The 21,677-nt window shown below is 43.1% G+C and overlaps 1 protein-coding gene across 1 annotated transcript in view; it reads left to right on the top strand.

Moving 5' to 3' along the window:
* CDKAL1 (CDK5 regulatory subunit associated protein 1 like 1) overlaps positions 1–21,677 on the top strand; it is a 1,735,794-nt gene that overhangs the window by 708,942 nt on the left and 1,005,175 nt on the right. The gene's annotated exons all lie outside the window — the stretch shown is intronic.

Raw genomic sequence — 21,677 nt, 5'->3', positions numbered from 1 at the left:
ATAGCTCTATTAAAAGGTATACAAGAGGTTGCATGATTCCATTGATAAGCATCTGTCTCTGAGATCTTATGTCCCCCTTTCCTCACCCTTCTAATGTTTGTGGAAATAATTGATAAGCAGTCTGCTAGGCAGTGGAAATAGAGTTGAGACATTATAGAAGCAGAGAACAACAATTGGACTCACCTACCTTCCTCAACGAACAACGATTGAGCAACAGGAGAGGAGCCAAATGAATCTTACAGACTTCCTAGAATTTTCGGATTCAGAGCAAGCAACTGTGGCTACTTTGGTGTCCACAGTTGCATTATTACCTGATAAAAACTGGCTCTTCCGGTTGTTCTTTAAAAATAAAGAAAAGCTTTTCCTAGGAAAAAAGATATTAATGTTTCCAGATGTATGTAGACAGACTCAGACTAAGAGAAAACAATTTTTGTTGCTGAAGTCGGCGATCCTTGCACTTGGTGGCTCATTCTATTTAAGATTCCCATGCAAGTGTATTGTGAGATACAATACAACTAAATACGTTTTCCTGGAACCTCCTCAACTATCAGCTTTCATAGCCTCAAAGCAAACGGAAAGAGCACAATAGAATTTAATTCACTGCACTCCTAACTTATCATATAATTTGAATTGTTTATATTGAAACCTCTATATTTGATTTCTTGGATCTAGTTTAATGTGGATTGAGCATCTTTAAGAATTTCATGTAATATTGAAATGTTAATTTTTCTTATCAAGTGTATCTTCTTGATGTAAATTTGAAAATTTAAATAAATAATTAACAATTGGACTCACCACATGGCAGCAAAAGCACAGAGAAAAGAGAGAGACAAGTTGCAGCACCCTGAGTCTAAGATGGTTAACTCAAGCACATTGAGGTTTGGAGCATGTAGTGCAAGTACAGTTCTGGTGGAGGCTATAGAGCAGTGGCGTAGCTACGTGGGGCCTGAGGGGGCCGGGGCCCCCGCAGATTCACCCCAGGACCCCCCTCCCGGCGAACCCGCCCCCGCCGCCGCCTACCTTTACTTTTGCTGGCGGGGATCCCACTCCCCGCCAGCCGACGTCTTCTCAGTCCTTCCTGCACTTCAATTTGTTTGCTGACGTCCTGCACGTAATTATACGTGCAGGACGTCAGACTCAGAGAACAGTTCTGTTCTCTGAGTCTGACGTCCTGCACGTACAACGTGCAGGACGTCAGCAAACAAATTGAAGAGCGGGAAGCGACTAAGAAGAAGACGTCGGCTGGCGGGGAGTGGGATCCCCGCCAGCAAAAGTAAAGGTAGGCTGCAGCGGCGGCGGGTTCGCGGCGGGAGGGGGGGCGGCAATGTCGGCGGTGGGGGGGCGGCGCCGGGGGGAGGGCTAAAATGTGCCCCCTCCCCCTGGGCTCGGACCCCTCTCCCACGGAAGGCTGGCTACGCCCCTGCTATAGAGGCTGTAGTCTGGGCACTGGATGCCAGATTTGACCACATCAGTGATGAGCTAGAACAGTCTCGGCATTGGTTTAAAACTTTCAGCACCATATGAAGCAGGTTGAATAAGTCAAGCTCTAGCGCCCCTTAAAAGGCTTACACAACAAGCAGAAAAAAATTGAAGACCTTAAAAACTGGAGCTGCAACAATAAGCTGTAGTTTGTAGGAGTCATTAAAAGTGTAACATAGTAAATGACGGCAGATAATGACCTGAATGGTCCATTCAGTCTGCCCAACAACATAAACTCATTTTACATGGTATGTGATACTTTATATAAATATATACAAGAGTTTGATTTGTCCTTGCCATTCTCAGGGCACAGACCGTAGAAGGCTCCCTAGCACTGTTCTTGTACTAACATTTCTGAAGCTAACATCAAAGCCCCTTAAAATTTACACTCCAGCCCATCCATTTCTATTCAGTTACAATCAGGGCGTAGATCGTAGAAGTCTGCCCAGCACTGGTTTTGCTTCCCAATTACTGGCGTTGCTACCCAATCTCCGCTAAGATTCCGTAGATCCATTCCTTCTAACCAGGATTCCTTTGTGTTTATCCCATTCATGTTTGAATTCCATTACTATTTTAATCTCCACCATCTCCCACGGGAGGGCATTCCACATATCCATCACCCTCTCTGAAAAAATACTTCCTGACATTACTCCTGATTCTGTCCCCCTTCAACCTCAATTCATGTCCTCTAGTTCCACCACCCTCCCGTCTCAGGAAAAGGTTTGTTTGAGGATTAATACCTTTCAAATATTTGAATGTCTATATCATGTCATCCCTGTTTCTCCTTTCCTCCAAGGTATACAGTGGTGGAAATAAGTATTTGATCCCTTGCTGATTTTGTAAGTTTGCCCACTGACAAAGACATGAGCAGCCCATAATTGAAGGGTAGGTTATTGGTAACAGTGAGAGATAGCACATCACAAATTAAATCCGGAAAATCACATTGTGGAAAGTATATGAATTTATTTGCATTCTGCAGAGGGAAATAAGTATTTGATCCCCCACCAACCAGTAAGAGATCTGGCCCCTACAGACCAGGTAGATGCTCCAAATCAACTTGTTACCTGCATGACAGACAGCTGTCGGCAATGGTCACCTGTATGAAAGACACCTGTCCACAGACTCAGTGAATCAGTCAGACTCTAACCTCTACAAAATGGCCAAGAGCAAGGAGCTGTCTAAGGATGTCAGGGACAAGATCATACACCTGCACAAGGCTGGAATGGGCTACAAAACCATCAGTAAGACGCTGGGCGAGAAGGAGACAACTGTTGGTGCCATAGTAAGAAAATGGAAGAAGTACAAAATGACTGTCAATCGACAAAGATCTGGGGCTCCACGCAAAATCTCACCTCGTGGGGTATCCTTGATCATGAGGAAGGTTAGAAATCAGCCTACAACTACAAGGGGGGAACTTGTCAATGATCTCAAGGCAGCTGGGACCACTGTCACCACGAAAACCATTGGTAACACATTACGACATAACGGATTGCAATCCTGCAGTGCCCGCAAGGTCCCCCTGCTCCGGAAGGCACATGTGACGGCCCGTCTGAAGTTGCCAGTGAACACCTGGATGATGCCGAGAGTGATTGGGAGAAGGTGCTGTGGTCAGATGAGACAAAAATTGAGCTCTTTGGCATGAACTCAACTCGCCGTGTTTGGAGGACGAGAAATGCTGCCTATGACCCAAAGAACACCGTCCCCACTGTCAAGCATGGAGGTGGAAATGTTATGTTTTGGGGGTGTTTCTCTGCTAAGGGCACAGGACTACTTCACCGCATCAATGGGAGAATGGATGGGGCCATGTACCGTACAATTCTGAGTGACAACCTCCTTCCCTCCGCCAGGGCCTTAAAAATGAGTCGTGGCTGGGTCTTCCAGCACGACAATGACCCAAAACATACAGCCAAGGCAACAAAGGAGTGGCTCAGGAAGAAGCACATTAGGGTCATGGAGTGGCCTAGCCAGTCACCAGACCTTAATCCCATTGAAAACTTATGGAGGGAGCTGAAGCTGCGAGTTGCCAAGCGAAAGCCCAGAACTCTTAATGATTTAGAGATGATCTGCAAAGAGGAGTGGACCAAAATTCCTCCTGACATGTGTGCAAACCTCATCATCAACTACAGAAGACGTCTGACCGCTGTGCTTGCCAACAAGGGTTTTGCCACCAAGTATTAGGTCTTGTTTGCCAGAGGGATTAAATACTTATTTCCCTCTGCAGAATGCAAATAAATTCATATACTTTCCACAATGTGATTTTCCGGATTTAATTTGTGATGTGCTATCTCTCACTGTTACCAATAACCTACCCTTCAATTATGGGCTGCTCATGTCTTTGTCAGTGGGCAAACTTACAAAATCAGCAAGGGATCAAATACTTATTTCCACCACTGTACGTATTCAGGTCAGCAAATCTCTCATACGGTTTGCAATGTAAATCCCATACCATTTTTGTAGCTTTTCTTTGCACCGCTTCCAGTCTTTTTATATCTTTAGCAAGATACGGCCTCCAAAACTGAACACAATACACCAAGTGGGGCCTCACCAACGACTTGTAGAGGGGCATCAACCCCTCATTTCTTCTGCTAGTTATACTTCTCTCTATGCAGCCTAGCATCCTTCTGGCCACAGCTGTCGCCTTGTCACATTGTTTCTTCATCTTTATATCCTCTGACACCAATACCCCAAGGTCTGTCTCCTGAGTTGAGCTTACTAATCTCTCTCCTATTTGGGATCTCTCTTTTGGGTTTCTGCACCTGAAGTGCATCACTCTGCACTTCTTGGCATTAAATTTTAACTACGTATTAAAGCTAGAAGAAACCGTTTACTTCCTATTTTCTTTTTTTTTTGTCTTTTTTATTGTGCTCTTATAGTGAACTTCTCTCTACTCTGTGTTCTGATTTTAGTGCTCAGTAATACCATATTACTCCGGCTAGGATGCTCTTAGCAATATGTTGTAATCAACATCACAGCACTGTAGCCCCCCCTGCCTCCTTATGCTTTCACGATTTTGTATCTTTCCTTTTTCAATGTTGTAACTGATTATCAAAATCACTCTTCTTTTGTAACGACATTAAATTGTGCACTTATCTTAGGGCTGGTCTTCCTTCATACTGGTGGAAATGGAGATGTGGTTATGCCTCCTGAGTAACTGTTAAATGTGGAATCATGCTCATAATAGTGTGAATAAGACCTATTCACTCTCCTCCTTCTTCTTCTTTTCTCTTCCTAATCACTACACATTACTAACTGAACCTGATTTGTTATCCGAATTGACAATGTTATTAATCTATGTAAGCCACATTGAGCCTGCAAATAGGTTGGGGAATGTGGATACAAATGCAATTTTAAAAAAAAATCCTCCTCCATTCTCTTAATTCTTGCCCCGTTCTCAACACAAGCTGTGTTTTGCAAGTTGGTCGCGTCATCAGGAGAACCGATGGTATCTGGTTTGGAGTTTTGCTCCTGCTTATGCGGTTGTCTAGAATATAAATATATACTTTTGTTATTTAATCCCATGTTCTTTGTAGCGCTTCTGCTTCCATATCTATATGTCTCATCACAGTCATATCCATACTATTTTTATTACCTTCTAAATTACTTAATGTCCTATATTTATAGCGTACCTGGGATGGAACATCGCCCCCTCTCAAGACTAACCGGTGAAGAACGCTAGCGCATGCGCTTTTCTTTTATAGACAGCTATTAAGACGTCCTCCCTTTCAACTACTCATGCACCCAATCAATCTCTCGGTTAAGGCCACGTGGTATTACCGTATCCCATTGAAAAATTAGTTTTTGCTCTTTGCTCACATCTGGAGCATGGTTTATGTCCTCCTTCACCTGAACTTATATGTCTGTCGCTATTCCTAGACTGTTGTTGTAACAATTCACCTGTGTTTTTGGCCCTTGTGCTTGCAAATAGTGGACTTTCTGTAAAATTAAGTAAGGATAATATAGACCAGTGTTTTCTGATTATATTTTTCACTTGTCCCGTTTGAGTGGAGTGTGGTAATATACATGTAAATGTATCCTGTTGCTCATTTTATTTAGCTTTGGGTTTTAGCAACCATTGTTGGTGTGTATTAGAAGCCCTGTCTTCATACTCCTCGTTCCTCTATCCAGTATTTCCCCTGTCACCCTGCGCCCTGCAGGGTTCAGCATCTGCCTTAATGCCCATGTCTTCTGTGTCCCTATTCTTTCCATCCCTACCCACTTTCAGTAACTGTCTTCCCTCATGCTGATCCATCATCTCCCTTCTGTCATACCAATCCCCCCGTGTCTACCATCCCATTTCCCTTTCCTAAAACAAACATATCCCCTTTTTTTCTCTTTCCTCAATTCAGCACCTTTATTTTCCTCCCCTGGCTGGCCCCCTGATCCAGCATCATACATTATTCTTACCTATTGTCTCCTCCAGCACTTGACTGCCATCAACCATGCTCTTAGCCCCAGTCCTGCGAAACCATATGGCAATAGAGGAGACAAACTGCAGGGTCTTCCTCTTGCCTATGCTATTACAGGCTCTGCTGGTCTTCAGCCTGCTGCTCAAAAAGAAGAAGTGACTTCGGGGGGGGGGGGGGGGGCTGGCTGGCTCAGGACTGGCAGAGCATATAGCAAGGTAGGCAAGTGGGAAGAAACCGCAGCTTCTGTCTCCTTTATCGCTATCCAGTTTAGTGAGACAGGGGCAGAAGGCAGGACTGATGGCCAGCCGAGTGAGTGTTTGGGACCGAGATGGTACTTACATGTTCACTTCAGTGATGGGCAGCCCGGAGCCAGTGACACTGATGATGGTAAGCAAGCTGGGCCGCTCCCTCTTTGCCTGGTTCCAACTTTACTTATGGGTAGGTGACATCACAGGCTTGGGCATTTGGTGCTCTTTAGCGCTGGCACCCCGGGCCAAAGCCTCACCTGGTCCATAGGTTAAGCTGTTCCTGGCTGAAGCCATACTTGCAGTCTGCACTGAGCGCCAATAGTGTTCCTCCAGTATTCAGCAATTTTCCCAAATCCTCAAACTGAGTAAGTGTAAATTGAGCCTAAATATGAGGTCTAGAGAAGAAGTCCTCAGGAAGAAGGAATACACTCTCTCTTCTGCAAATTCTTGGCAGCTCAGGGTAGATGGATGCATGAAAGGAGAGCCTGAAGTGAGAAGGGGGAAGAAGAGGACAATTAGAGAGAGGCACCTGAAGGGGAAAAGTCAGAAAAGAACAAATGATGATGATAGGGAGAATAAACAACCGGCATAATATTTACCCCCAAATAGATAAGTTTCCTGTAAACTTTTCAATCCCCAGATGTAGTACCATTAGAGTAGAGCTCCCCAAACTGTGGGCTGGGATCCCAAATGGGGTCCAGAGAACCCAAATTTGGGGTTGTGACATGGGTGGTCTCTCTATAGGGGCATCATTCTGCACCTTTGGGGGGGGCACACAGTTTTATTTGGCTGTGATTATGGGGTCATGGCCACAAAAAGATTGATAAGCACTGCATTTGAAGATTTAACTGCATATGGTCTTTCTTCCAGGGAAGACTTAACCAATCTAAACAGTGAAGTAAACACAGAAAAAGATAATCCACCCCTTAGAAGCATACCATCCGCTAATTTAAGCCTCAGTTTTTTAGTGCTGAAAATAACACTTATGACTATAAATAAAACAGCATAAAGATATAAACCCTCAAAGTGTAGTAACCCTTATGAATGAATACATACAAAAGGGATATATTTAAGTAAGATGTGGATCCATTTTTTAGTATATTCAAAGTGTTTATTGCAACAGCAGCTAATGATCACATCTCTCAAGTCACACTGAGAATGAATTTATGCAAGTTAGCAGGCAAGACTGGTTTCCCAGGAGTGAGAGCACACTGGCAGAAGGAGGGGCACAAGGCAGTGCTGCACGAATGCAAGGAAACTAGCTGAGATCCCTTTCTCCCTAATGCAAGCTATCGCTAAGCAGGGAAGAGCAAGGAGTAGTAAAGCTCAACACCGCCCTCAGTGTAAAGCCTTAGCAAATTAGAACTGGGAAAGCCCTGCCAAGTGAAGGAGTCAAGGAAAGAAGGAGCCAATCAGGAAGAGACTCTGTGGCAGAAGGAGTCCTCCAGACTTTTGAGACCAACGAGGAAATGGACAGCAGAGACCAGGGGGTGGAGTTAAGGCCCAAAGCCGGTTCAGCAGTGATAGGAGTTTTCACTACTCCTCCTTGCTCATCCCTGCTTAGCGGCTCCTTGTGTTCGGGAGAAAGGGGTCTGAACTAGTTTCCTTGCATTTGCTGCTTCAATAATATGGCAGAACCAGAAGTTTCTTTGTGTGTGATTTTTTTCCCCTTGTGCGTGGGTTTGTTGAGTCATGTGCACACGCACACAGCTTATAGGGAACAGTGATTTTCACCTCCCTGAGGGACACTCAGATCTTCATTAATCAGCATGTGTCTGCAGTGCCTGGAGGTGCCTGAGAATGATGTCCCAAGAGCAATGGTTAAGGGCCAGGCAGGAAGAAAGTTTGGTCACTGATCTGGTTGAAGACTTGTGCCCGCCTATGGACTTAGTGATAGGGCAGTGGGACCCATATATGTTTTTCATGAGTTTAAGGATTGTAAAACAGACATGAGGGGAGGGTAAGAGATGTGGGGAGATGGGGGTGTTTAGAGAGGGCATAAGGATAAAGGCAAAATCATTTACTGTAGAAAAAGCATGAAAATATAAGAAATAAATAGACAACCTAGTTTTATGAAAAGCATAGTCTATTACTACTTTAATCTAAAAAGAAGGCAATGATAAAATTCATTAGCAGTTTCTTCTAAATCATGGTTTCTGTCAGTGCTCCGGAGGTTTTAAAAACATGCATCCATTTCAGCGTTAAATTCTGTTTACTATGAAACATTAACAAAGTCTATAAAAGCTTGGGGGGGGGGGGGGGGGGGGGGTTGCCTGAGGTTTCTTTTCAAAACAGTTTACTGTTAATATATGTGCAAGGTCAGTAGTTACTAATTAGAGCATATAGCTAGGATTGTGGTGAGACAGAGATCACTCACTGTAAAGCTCTTTAAGTAAACAATGGATGTGTGTCTTTTATGTTGGGTAATTGCTGTCAACTCATTGCTTAAATTGAGACACCAGTCTTCAGTGTGGTGATGAAGCATTTGGTGAAGGGAAGGGTCCTATTATGTTTATAGTCATGACTGTTTGTTCTTTATATCTTGAAAAAGGTTTTCTAGCTTGGTGTCATTTTTACACTGTCTCTACCAAGGCTAAGTATTGAATAGCTACATGGGAGTATGTAAAACAAGCCAAATTGTGATGTTTTTTGTTTATCAGGCATGTTTTATGGAATTTAAGAAAAGGATGAGGAAATCAGTAAATCAATTGGAAAAGTTGCATGGTCATAGAAATTAAGGAGAATGTCACATGACACAGATTTACATTGGTTAGTCTTTATTCTATTCTATTCCAGCATTTCTATCCTGCTGATTTCCCTCAAGGAGTCAAAGCGGATTACAGTTGTAAATCAAAACCAACAATAGGAAGAGATGATCAAACCCAGATGTATATCAAGAATTGAAAGGTTTTTGATATAAAAAAAGTTTTTAAAGATTTTCTAAACAAGTAATAATCTGAAATGTCCCCAAGTTGACTAGGAATAGAATTCCATAGTTTGACAGCATAATAACTGAAAGAGCTATCCAAAAAGCATTTATAGTGAATATTTTTCACTGAAGGAAGGGCTAACTTTAGAGAATGCTGACTGAGTGGACCGATTTGATGTTATTTTCTGGATTAAGGTAATGTGGTCTGATGGACAGAATCCATATAAAATCTTGTGAACAAGACCTACCTTTAAAGTTCACTCTCGCAGCAATAGGTAGCCAGTGAAGGTTCCTAAATAATGGGATCACATGGTCAAATTCCTTACAGCCAAAGCTCAATTTCGCAGCACAATTCTGAATCAATTGGAGTCTTTTTAGAAGAACCTGGTTAAAACCAACATACAAGGCTTCTTTTACAAAGCTGCGCTAGCCAGCAAATAAGAGGAAGCCCATAGGAATTGAATGTCTTCCTCTCATTTGCCGCACCAGGAATCAGTAGCACGGCTTTGGAAAAGAGGCCCACAGTGAGCTGCAATAGATTATAATGCTTTCGTATATAACCCAGGCATATCCAGAAGTGTTCCCTCTTAAAGCTTATCATAATTTGAATCATTTGTTATAAAAAGCTACATTTAAACATATTATTCCTAATTGCTAGAAGTATATTTTACTGGGAACTATGTAAATTCATCTTACTTTAAACAGAAATAGGAAAAGTACGATTTAGTTGAAAGCTACAAAGCTGGAGCTGTACAGAATTTCATTTAATAAATAGACAGGGCCTGCTCTCTTCTGCACATCAGACTCCTTGCAACTGGTTGTAAATAAATCTCTCTATGGGATCTACAGGAACAATGAAATGAAAATTAACATTTTTCTTTTATGATATGTATGTAAAACAAAAAGAAACTTGGCAGACACTCTAGGCCTTCCCTTTCTATTACCTTTTAAAAGGTAAAGGGGTTCTGACAAGACAAAGAAAGGTTCTACGTTCTGATTCATGGTTATTAAGATGTTCGACTAGGTCCAAACTATTAGCTCACTGGCAGCGATTTACATTCACTGAATATTTGGCAGGACCTGAGAACAACATTGTGGGCACCAAACAATGCAAATGTTGAGACTGGACTGGGATAGAGACAGGGAAAGAGAGAAAGATGCCAGACAACAGAAGTTGGGTGGGTAGGTCAAGGGGGTACAGGAGGAAGGGAAGAGCGAGGAGAGAAGCCAGACATGAGGAGGGACAGGGATGTAAGAAATACTGGCTCTAGAGGGAGCATAGGGACAGGGACACAGATACAGAGGAGAGACTCTGGACAGGATGGATAGAGACACATAAGAAGGGATGGTGGACATAAATATCACAGGATAGAAGACCCTGGATAGAGTTAAGAAAAAAGCAGAAAAGAGAGAGTAGGGTAATCATCTTTACAGTAATCTAGGACATACTTTACCAGGCTGTTGCCCTAGCCCAAGGCTCTTGCAGCCTCTCTTCATTTTTCTTGGGTTTCCTTAGGGCACGTTTCATTAGGGGGAAAGCTTATCTGCATCAGTTTATATAGTTCCCTCCAAATCAGGGGAACTACCCACCTCACTGTAGTGAGAATTGTCAGGTTTAGCACAACCTTATAGGTGGTTGGTGATTCAACTGTTTGGGGAGGCTAAAGTGGGTGGGGCTAGAGACAGGGATTGGGTGTGGCTAGGGTGGGGTATGGGGCGGAGTGGAACAGAATGGAGCAACCTAAAATTCTTGGAGTGGGAGAAAACACCAGTATCGGCAGTGAAAGAATAGTGAAGTACTTTTGAACACTGCAATGGAGGAGTCCTTCATTGTGTGACTTTAGTGCGATGCAGCTTATCAGCTGTCTCCCCATTACCTCTGTAATAAACTGTACACTGAATACACTGTACTCAGTCCATCTCTTACATGGACTGCTTTGGAAGCAGCTCTGTAGCTATGCCATTGGAACAAGCCACGGGGAGGAAGAGGATGACACTGATACCGAAAAGGGACCCGAGCTCAAGTTTAGGATTCCGGTTGTTAGTTTAACAATTGGCTTCCAAAATGTGTTAAAAATTAACAAACGGCTCGTGCAAGCTGGCTCCAGCACACCACTGCATAGAGGAGAGTTAGACACCAAGAAGGAAAAGAGGCAGAGCTAAAATGCCCGTCGGAGCTGTCAAACCTTTCCTTCCCTCCATCCTTTACCTTCTTCTGCTGGGCCGCGGTACTAAATACAAAGCAAAGCTGCGCGGGACTGCAGTTTTCTGCATGCTGCAGCTGTTTCCCTTCGGGCCAGCCCCGTCTCCTCTGTCATAACTTCCTCTTTCAGATGAGGGGATGCTGTCCCAGAGGAAGCAGGTCCTGAGTGGCTTTGCTTTGTATTTAACACTGTGGCCCGGCAGAGAAGGTAACATGAAGGAAGGAAAAGTTTTAAAGCTCAGTGGTTGACTTTGGTGAGGGAGGTCCCTGTTGGCCAAGCCTCTTATATCGGGACGCCTATGCACAACCTCCGTTACTTCACTCACTAACACACCCCTCCCTCTTTGGAGCAGTGACCTGAAATGGGTGTCATGTTACTCAAATGAAAAGGAACATTTTGGTGCCCTGCTACAAATATAACTCATTATGACTCTGCTAAAGAAGGCTGTACATTGAGATACATCGAGCAGCACTGAGACATTGAGACCTTGTAACGCTGAGAAACGCTGTAACGCTGAAAGACACTGAAAAAGTTGAAATCGGTCGGATGCGGTGCATACACCTGGCAAGATTAAGTTAAGAGCGCCTGTGTTTATTGTTTAAGTCATTGAAAAATAATATAATGTTGGTTAAGAGTTTGGCACACAAAGAGTGCAAACATTTTTGTCTGGGAGTGTATATCATGAGATTGTATCTGCAAATATATTTGAAAAAACTTGGATGTCAGTTGCTCGTATAGGGACTAGTTATTAATTTATACCCATGTGTGTAACGTTATCCATAACGCATAAGAGTGTATGAGCATATGCGTATAAGTAAGTGGATATGTCATTCAATTATCTCTAAAGAGCTCTGATAATGTTTAGAGTAAACTAGATTCGAAGATAGTATTGGGCTCTTCACCTATGATTTATAGCTTTATAGGCATACAGAGAGCCTAGAGCAGTATATTTACATTCCTAGAATTGACAAAATGGCAAGATAGAGCTAGTGTATGTTGTGAATTGTGTGCATGAGGTTGATAGAGAATGTGATAGGATTGACCTTGTATCCATATACTTACATATTTTCCCTTAGGTTTAGGGTTTATCACTATTTATTTATTTTATTTATCGCATTTGTACCCCACATTTTCCCACCTATTTGCGGGCTCAATGTGGCTTACATAGTACCATCAAGGCATTTGCCCAGTCGGTTGATAACAGATACAAGGTTGTATAGTGATCGTATGAGTTATAAGTGGAGGGTCGCAAGGGATGAAGATTTTGTATTGTCTAGTACGATTATAGTCATGCTGTGTTGCTGGGTGAAGAGGGTTTACATGGGGTCGTTGGGGTAGGCCAATTTGAAGAGGTTGGTTTTTAGTGATATCCTGAAGTTCAGGTGGTCGTGCATTGTTTTCACAGCTTTTGGGAGGTCATTCCATAGTTTTGTGCTTATGTAGGAGAAGCCGGATCCATAAGTTGTTTTGTATTTCAGTCCTTTGCAATTTGGGTAGTGTAGGTTTAGGTAGGATATTGACGATTTGACTTTGTTTCTTGTTGGCAGATCTATAAGGTCTGTCATGTATCCTAGGACTACTCTGTATATGATTTTGTGGACAAAGGTGCAGATCTTGAAGGTGATCCGTTCTTTGATTGGGAGCCAGTGCAACTTTTCTCGAAGAGGTTTGGCATTTTCGAAGTGTGTTCTGTTGAATATCAGCCTGGCTGCTGTGTTTTGGGCGGTCTGGAGTTTTTTTTATGAGTTGTTCTTTGCAACCCGCGTAGATTCCGTTGCAATAATCTGCATGGCTTAGGACTATTGATTTATTTATTTATGTGAGAGCACTGGTTTTGTTTGCTCACGTGATAATTAAAAAATTTCTTGGAGATGTTCAATGATCGAGAAACTTGTCCACCCATAGAAGCAGAATTTACCTTGGAGTATTGTTTCGCTTGGGTGAGTTAACACTCTGAGAACCTCTCCTTCACTTATAAAAAAAATTTCTTTCAGAGTTTTTTATGGTCAATCCTTTCACATTTCTCTATAATATTGTACTCTGGTTTGTTTCTTGAGATTTACAAATATAACATGACATCTGTGCATATTTGCTCAAGGGAAGCAGCATCCCTTTAAGCCTGAGAGCTAGGAGATTGTCTTAGCACTTCCAGTTTAATTTCTTCTTTAAATGATACCTTTTAAAAACAATCAATATTTTTGTTTGGTTCTGTTAAATCTGCCATTGCCAGTTCAGTGCTACATAATCACTTGTGTATTACCCAGTGGCATAGCTACGTGGGGCCTGAGGGGTCCTGGGCCCCCGTAGATTCCAGCCTGGACCCCCCTCCCAGCGAACCCGCCGCCGCCTACCTTCACTTTTGATGGCGGGGGAACCCACTCCCCGCCAGCCGATGTCCTCTTCATCCTGCTCCTGCTGTTGCATGCATTGCTGACGTCCTGCACGTTGTACGTGCGACGTCAGACTCAGAGAACAGAACTCTGTTCTCTGAGTCTGACGTCCTGCACGTACAACGTGCAGGACGTCAGCAATGCATGCAACAAGAGCAGGAGCAGGACGGAGAGGACGTTGGCTGGCAGGGAGTGGGGTCCCCCGCCAGCAAAAGTGAAGGTAGGCGGCGGCGGGAGGGGGGTCGGAAAAGACATGGGGGACGGCAATGGCAGCGGGGGGGGGGGGGGCGGCGCCGGGGGGAGGGCTAAAATGTGCCCCCTCCCCTCGGGCTTTGGACCCCCCTCCCATGGAAGTCTGGCTACGCCCCTGGTATTACCATCTTTTTGGGGGCAAGTATTTTTGCAGTGTGTGAGGGGTGGGGGGGGGGGACAGGATATAAGCTAACTACAGCATATTCTTGGGTTTATTCCTCACATCTTTGAATTCTGTTTAACTTGCTCTTCCGTACTGTACTTGGTTTTCTCTTTCAAGTGCTAGTTTTCACAGTAATCTTTGTCTTAACTATGTATGCGCTACAGGTGCATTTCAAACTGTGAATATAATTTAAAATGAAATTTACACTCTGACAAAAAGTGACATTATGTTTACTTTTCATTTTGGAAACATAAGACCCTTTCTGTGTTGGTGGGGATCCTCAATATATGAAAGCAAGTGGATGAATCTTGTCTTGAATCCAGTATTGTCATTATTTCTTATGATTATTCTCCCTTAAGTAGGCATTGAAATGACTGCTGTGTGGTTATGTAATGTGTGTAGAGTAAAATATAGATATGAGGTTGATCCATTGGAACATGATGTAAGTTGGCCTGCATAGAACAGATAACATTCATCCCTGACTCTTGACCTTCTCTTGCAAGGCCTTTCTGCTTGCAATGTTGTTTCCAGCTGTCATCAAGAAGCTATCTCATATGACTTCCAGTATTGTGTTTTCTTATATGTCCCTTCCCACATATGTGCCAAGTACTGCAGCTGTATCCTGTGGCTGAGAACAGGATACAGTTAGAGCTACTTAAATACTGCTTTCCATTTGTCTGCTGAATATCCTCTGGGGGCTGTAAGTGCTGCTACATTAGGAGCTTGGTCTGGGCATGCAACTAGGAGAGAGGGCTGAGAGTTACACCTATATTTAGTGAACACTAATTGCAGAACATGTAAAGCATAATGAAGTTTTCTCATACACATTTTATTGGATTTTTATTGGATTTCAGCATATACAAAGCTGAGAAAAGCTTCGTGACCCCCTTTATAATAGACTGTATTTTAGCACAATTTCAACTCAATGCATAATTAGATCCTAATCTAAACACTGATAGGAGAGAAAGATAACCCCGTTGAATAAAAACTCAGACACAAAAGATATATTTTGATCATTTATTCCGTAGTACCAATGGGATTTGAACTGGCCACCTCTGGATTACAAGACTGGTGCTCTAACCACTTGGCCACAGCTCCACTGAAAAAGTGTGTGAACGCTTCATTCAGTAAATAGTGGCACCTCCTTGAGCAGTGATAATTTCAACTAAACTTTTCGTGTAATTGTTGACTGCTCTCTTACATTGCCCTTGAGGAATTTGGGCCCATTCTTCTATGCCATGGTTATTTAAGATTAGGCGACTGATCACAAATTCCTTCATCTTGCATACCCTGAAGTTGTGAAACATATTTATGCCCCTTTGCTGTAATACTGAATTGCCTCGGATGGTATTCCTGGCTCTGATTTTAAACATTGGGAGTAGCAGAATTTATACTGTGTGGGACAGTTGTTTAAACAGGCTAAATTGTTTCATTTTGATGTTTGCTGTCAACTTCCTTGGAGGAATCTTTTCTCGTACTTTCAACTGGAACATTAATTCTATAGCAATGCACCTATTCTCTAAAAGAAAGCATGTGCCAACTTTCTTTTATAGAATACTAGCATAAATGGGTTTTATGCTTGTGTATGCATTTATCATAAGCCTTTACATCAGCCATAGAGCTGGCATTAGTATGTGCAGCTAAGGGCCAGTGATAAGGACATAACCTCTAATATTCAATAAGTTATGCATGTAAATTTTCACCCCATCCATGTTCCACCCAGAGTCATCCTATGTGTATGCTCACTTGTAAACTACACGTTGTATAAGTCACGTTGATATTTACAGAATAGCACTTAGGGCGTATCTGGTATGTATGTATGTGCACATGTAGCATATATATGCTGGTAGGGAAGGGAGGCGGGTATGGGATTTGACATGTAGCCTTTCTGTAGTTACAATCAAAGCGGTTTACATACTATAATACAGGCACTTATTTTGTACCTGGGGCAATGGAAGGTCAAGTGACTTGCCCAGAGTCATAAGGATTCTGAATGTTTATTCCCACTTCACAGAATTGCACCATATGGGAGTAATTTTATAAAGCTTGTTCTGTGTGTAAAGCGTCTTTTACATAGGGAAAAATTGTTATACATGTGTCTATCTATGTGTGCCAACAAGATGGTGAATGGACATTCCCAGGGGCATAACTGCAGTGTTATATATATATATACAGTGGGGGAAATAAGTATTTGATCCCTTGCTGATTTTGTAAGTTTGCCCACTGACAAAGACATGAGCAGCCCATAATTGAAGGGTAGGTTATTGGTAACAGTGAGAGATAGCACATCACAAATTAAATTCGGAAAATCACATTGTGGAAAGTATATGAATTTATTTGCATTCTGCAGAGGGAAATAAGTATTTAATCCCTCTGGCAAACAAGACCTAATACTTGGTGGCAAAACCCTTGTTGGCAAGCACAGCGGTCAGACGTCTTCTGTAGTTGATGATGAGGTTTGCACACATGTCAGGAGGAATTTTGGTCCACTCCTCTTTGCAGATCATCTCTAAATCATTAAGAGTCTGGGCTGTCGCTTGGCAACTCGCAGCTTCAGCTCCCTCCATAAGTTTTCAATGGGATTAAGGTCTGGTGACTGGCTAGGCCACTCCATGACCCTAATGTGCTTCTTCCTGAGCCACTCCTTTGTTGCCTTGGCTGTATGTTTTGGGTCATGTCGTGCTGGAAGACCCAGCCACGACCCATTTTTAAGGCCCTGGCGGAGGGAAGGAGGTTGTCACTCAGAATTGTATGGTACATGGCCCCATCCATTCTCCCATTGATGCGGTGAAGTAGTCCTGTGCCCTTAGCAGAGAAACACCCCCAAAACATAACATTTCCACCTCCATGCTTGACAGTGGGGATGGTGTTCTTTGGGTCATAGGCAGCATTTCTCTTCCTCCAAACACGGCGAGTTGAGTTCATGCCAAAGAGCTCAATTTTTGTCTCATCTGACCACAGCACCTTCTCCCAATCACTCTCGGCATCATCCAGGTGTTCACTGGCAAACTTCAGACGGGCCGTCACATGTGCCTTCCGGAGCAGGGGGACCTTGCGGGCACTGCAGGATTGCAATCCGTTATGTCGTAATGTGTTACCAATGGTTTTCGTGGTGACAGTGGTCCCAGCTGCCTTGAGATCATTGACAAGTTCCCCCCTTGTAGTTGTAGGCTGATTTCTAACCTTCCTCATGATCAAGGATACCCCACGAGGTGAGATTTTGCGTGGAGCCCCAGATCTTTGTCGATTGACAGTCATTTTGTACTTCTTCCATTTTCTTACTATGGCACCAACAGTTGTCTCCTTCTCGCCCAGCGTCTTACTGATGGTTTTGTAGCCCATTCCAGCCTTGTGCAGGTGTATGATCTTGTCCCTGACATCCTTAGACAGCTCCTTGCTCATGGCCATTTTGTAGAGGTTAGAGTCTGACTGATTCACTGAGTCTGTGGACAGGTGTCTTTCATACAGGTGACCATTGCCGACAGCTGTCTGTCATGCAGGTAACGAGTTGATTTGGAGCATCTACCTGGTCTGTAGGGGCCAGATCTCTTACTGGTTGGTGGGGATCAATACTTATTTCCCTCTGCAGAATGCAAATAAATTCATATACTTTCCACAATGTGATTTTCCGGATTTAATTTGTGATGTGCTATCTCTCACTGTTACCAATAAACTACCCTTCAATTATGGGCTGCTCATGTCTTTGTCAGTGGGCAAACTTACAAAATCAGCAAGGGATCAAATACTTATTTCCCCCACTGTATATATATATATATATATATATATATATATATATATATATATATATATATATATAAAATACTCAAGTGTACCCACACAATGTGTGCACATTTACACCTGCTTTTGAGCAGGTCTTAACTTTTGTGAGGGCATTAGCACACTATTCCAATAGGCTCTGTTTTCTAAAGGTGCATTGGTCCTGTACTGCTTTTATAAATGTCTTTTTTTTTTTTACATTCCACATAGGCACCCCTGCTATAAAATCAAGCTCCATGTGGAGCGGAAAGAAACTAATGATGGATAACGCCCCCCCTCCCCCCTGTGAATGTTTATTTATAAAACTACATGAAGCAAAGGTGTAATATCTAAAATACATGTGCTAAATTCTTCCTTATCAGAGAAATCGAAGCTTTTGTTGGCATGGAAGAGAGACCTGCAGAATGTGTGGGTGGATATCTTTAACCATCATTTGATTTATAAAGTCTAGTAGAGAATTGGGTATACATTGCTTTATCAGTGGTGTCTGACACCACTTAAGCTTGATAAAATATATCCAGCTGTCTCTGACATGTGTTGGTAAGGATGTGGGGGGTGGAAGTTTCTTTTTGCACACACACTCACAATATGTTTTGAAGTAGACAGAACAGGGTGGGCCACAGGGGCCAAGGCTGTATCAATCCCTTGTCTGTACAGCATTAGCACCAGGGAGATGGGAGGCAGGAACAGAGTTTGGTTTATTTGGCCCTCACAAGTAGAAATATGTTCCACTGCCTTGGTTTCATAAATCCTATTAGAGTGTATAATGAGTGTGCTGACTGCAATTTTTGGAGGTATACTGCAAAATAATCAAGAATTGTATCAATTTAAAAAAATCTATACCATTTTCACTGAAGATAATGACTGTCTGGCTAGAATGTTTGCCCTTATTAATCTGTGAGACCCCAAGCAAGGGTTGGGAGTGGGCCGGAGAAATAATGTAGCTAGACAAAAGAGATGAACACAAAATAAGTATTTATTTATAGAACTCTCCGGGCCTGTTCCTTCACAGGGCCCGAGACATAGTGTGCGTAAACCTCTGCAATTTGGGAAACACAGTTATTAAGCAGACCTAGCACAAGTTGTGACTGCTGGGGGTGCCATGCCCCAAATACAGCCTATATTTCTTGTTTTCCCTCAGAGGTCGAGGTCTGGCTCCAACCAGACCTCAGCAAAGCTTGCAAGTCTTAACCAAAAGCACAAGGTTGGCTTACCTCAGCCATGTCATAGCAGCTAGACGTACTCATTCAGGGCATATGCTTCTTTTCTTCCTTCCCTGGGCCTCCTTAACCTCAGCCTTGCTCTGTTTTCTATACTTCCAGGTATAGACTCTGCCCCTCTTGACTCACATCCTCCAAGGGTGGGTTTTGTGCTCTTAAGGTGGTCCAGGCTAGTGAAGGAACTGTTCTTAAGGTGGTCCAGTCTATCGGAGGGATTTTCCTTAAGGAAGAGGGGCAGTGTTCTGTGGACCCCCCTCACGTACTCACCATGCAAAAAAAGTTCAGATTCTGTTGTCACCTCACATACTCCCTGTTACTGTTCATTTTGTGAAGTATGTTGGCAGAGAAGGGAAAGGGACTTGTTATACCACTTTTCTGTGGTTTTTGCAACTACATTCAAAGCAATTTACATAGTATATACAGGTACTTATTTGTACCTGGGGCAGTGGAGGGTTAAGTGACTTGCCCAGAGTCACAAGGAGCTATAGTGGGAATCAAACTCAGTTCCCCAGGATCAAAGTCCACTGCACTAAACACTAGTCTACTCCACTTAATCCAAATTCAAAATGCTTTAGAAAAAGACATTCAGAAGCTTTATGTCAAATTTGCTATACCAAAACAGCAGTAACTTCCAGAAGGTAAAATGTACCAAGTTAGCCTATAAAAGTAGCTCTGCACTGTGACCTAGAAGGCCAGTACACCTACTACTAGGAAAAACAAACAAGTATAAATTGTACATACAGTGGGGGAAATAAGTATTTGATCCCTTGCTGATTTTGTAAGTTTGCCCACTGACAAAGACATGAGCAGCCCATAATTGAAGGGTAGGTTATTGGTAACAGTGAGAGATAGCACATCACAAATTAAATCCGGAAAATCACATTGTGGAAAGTATATGAATTTATTTGCATTCTGCAGAGGGAAATAAGTATTTAATCCCTCTGGCAAACAAGACCTAATACTTGGTGGCAAAACCCTTGTTGGCAAGCACAGCGGTCAGACGTCTTCTGTAGTTGATGATGAGCTTTGCACACATGTCAGGAGGAATTTTGGTCCACTCCTCTTTGCAGATCATCTCTAAATCATTAAGAGTTCTGGGCTGTCGCTTGGCAACTCGCAGCTTCAGCTCCCTCCATAAGTTTTCAATGGGATTAAGGTCTGGTGACTGGCTAGGCCACTCCATGACCCTAATGTGCTTCTTCCTGAGCCACTCCTTTGTTGCCTTGGCTGTATGTTTTGGGTCATTGTCGTGCTGGAAGACCCAGCCACGACCCATTTTTAAGGCCCTGGCGGAGGGAAGGAGGTTGTCACTCAGAATTGTACGGTACATGGCCCCATCCATTCTCCCATTGATGCGGTGAAGTAGTCCTGTGCCCTTAGCAGAGAAACACCCCCAAAACATAACATTTCCACCTCCATGCTTGACAGTGAGGACGGTGTTCTTTGGGTCATAGGCAGCATTTCTCTTCCTCCAAACACGGCGAGTTGAGTTCATGCCAAAGAGCTCAATTTTTGTCTCATCTGACCACAGCACCTTCTCCCAATCACTCTCGGCATCATCCAGGTGTTCACTGGCAAACTTCAGACGGGCCGTCACATGTGCCTTCCGGAGCAGGGGGACCTTGCGGGCACTGCAGGATTGCAATCCGTTATGTCGTAATGTGTTACCAATGGTTTTCGTGGTGACAGTGGTCCCAGCTGCCTTGAGATCATTGACAAGTTCCCCCCTTGTAGTTGTAGGCTGATTTCTAACCTTCCTCATGATCAAGGATACCCCACGAGGTGAGATTTTGCGTGGAGCCCCAGATCTTTGTCGATTGACAGTCATTTTGTACTTCTTCCATTTCTTACTATGGCACCAACAGTTGTCTCCTTCTCGCCCAGCGTCTTACTGATGGTTTTGTAGCCCATTCCAGCCTTGTGCAGGTGTATGATCTTGTCCCTGACATCCTTAGACAGCTCCTTGCTCTTGGCCATTTTGTAGAGGTTAGAGTCTGACTGATTCACTGAGTCTGTGGACAGGTGTCTTTCATACAGGTGACCATTGCCGACAGCTGTCTGTCATGCAGGTAACGAGTTGATTTGGAGCATCTACCTGGTCTGTAGGGGCCAGATCTCTTACTGGTTGGTGGGGGATCAAATACTTATTTCCCTCTGCAGAATGCAAATAAATTCATATACTTTCCACAATGTGATTTTCCGGATTTAATTTGTGATGTGCTATCTCTCACTGTTACCAATAACCTACCCTTCAATTATGGGCTGCTCATGTCTTTGTCAGTGGGCAAACTTACAAAATCAGCAAGGGATCAAATACTTATTTCCCCCACTGTATCTCTAAACAGAAATTACATGCTAACTATTGATGTCCTACCATAAGTTATTAGGAGGCAGGATCAGAAGTATTCTGCAAGGTTGGGCCAAAGTTTATGCTCCTAGCACAGTATTTAACAGTCTCTGGATAACTTTATTTGTTTAAACTTGGGAGCACATATTCAGTGGTTCTCATAAATTGATAGGGCAGCTGAGTATTAGGCTTAAAAATAAGCCAGTGTCACAAATTCAAGGTAGCACATACTCAGTGGTTCTCATAAATTGATAGGGCAGCT

This window comes from Microcaecilia unicolor, chromosome 1, assembly GCF_901765095.1.
Source record: "Microcaecilia unicolor chromosome 1, aMicUni1.1, whole genome shotgun sequence".
In the NCBI taxonomy this organism is placed as follows: Eukaryota; Metazoa; Chordata; class Amphibia; order Gymnophiona; family Siphonopidae; genus Microcaecilia; species Microcaecilia unicolor.
Note: the sequence above shows the minus strand (reverse complement) of the source record. Positions and strands in the feature narration are given on the sequence as shown.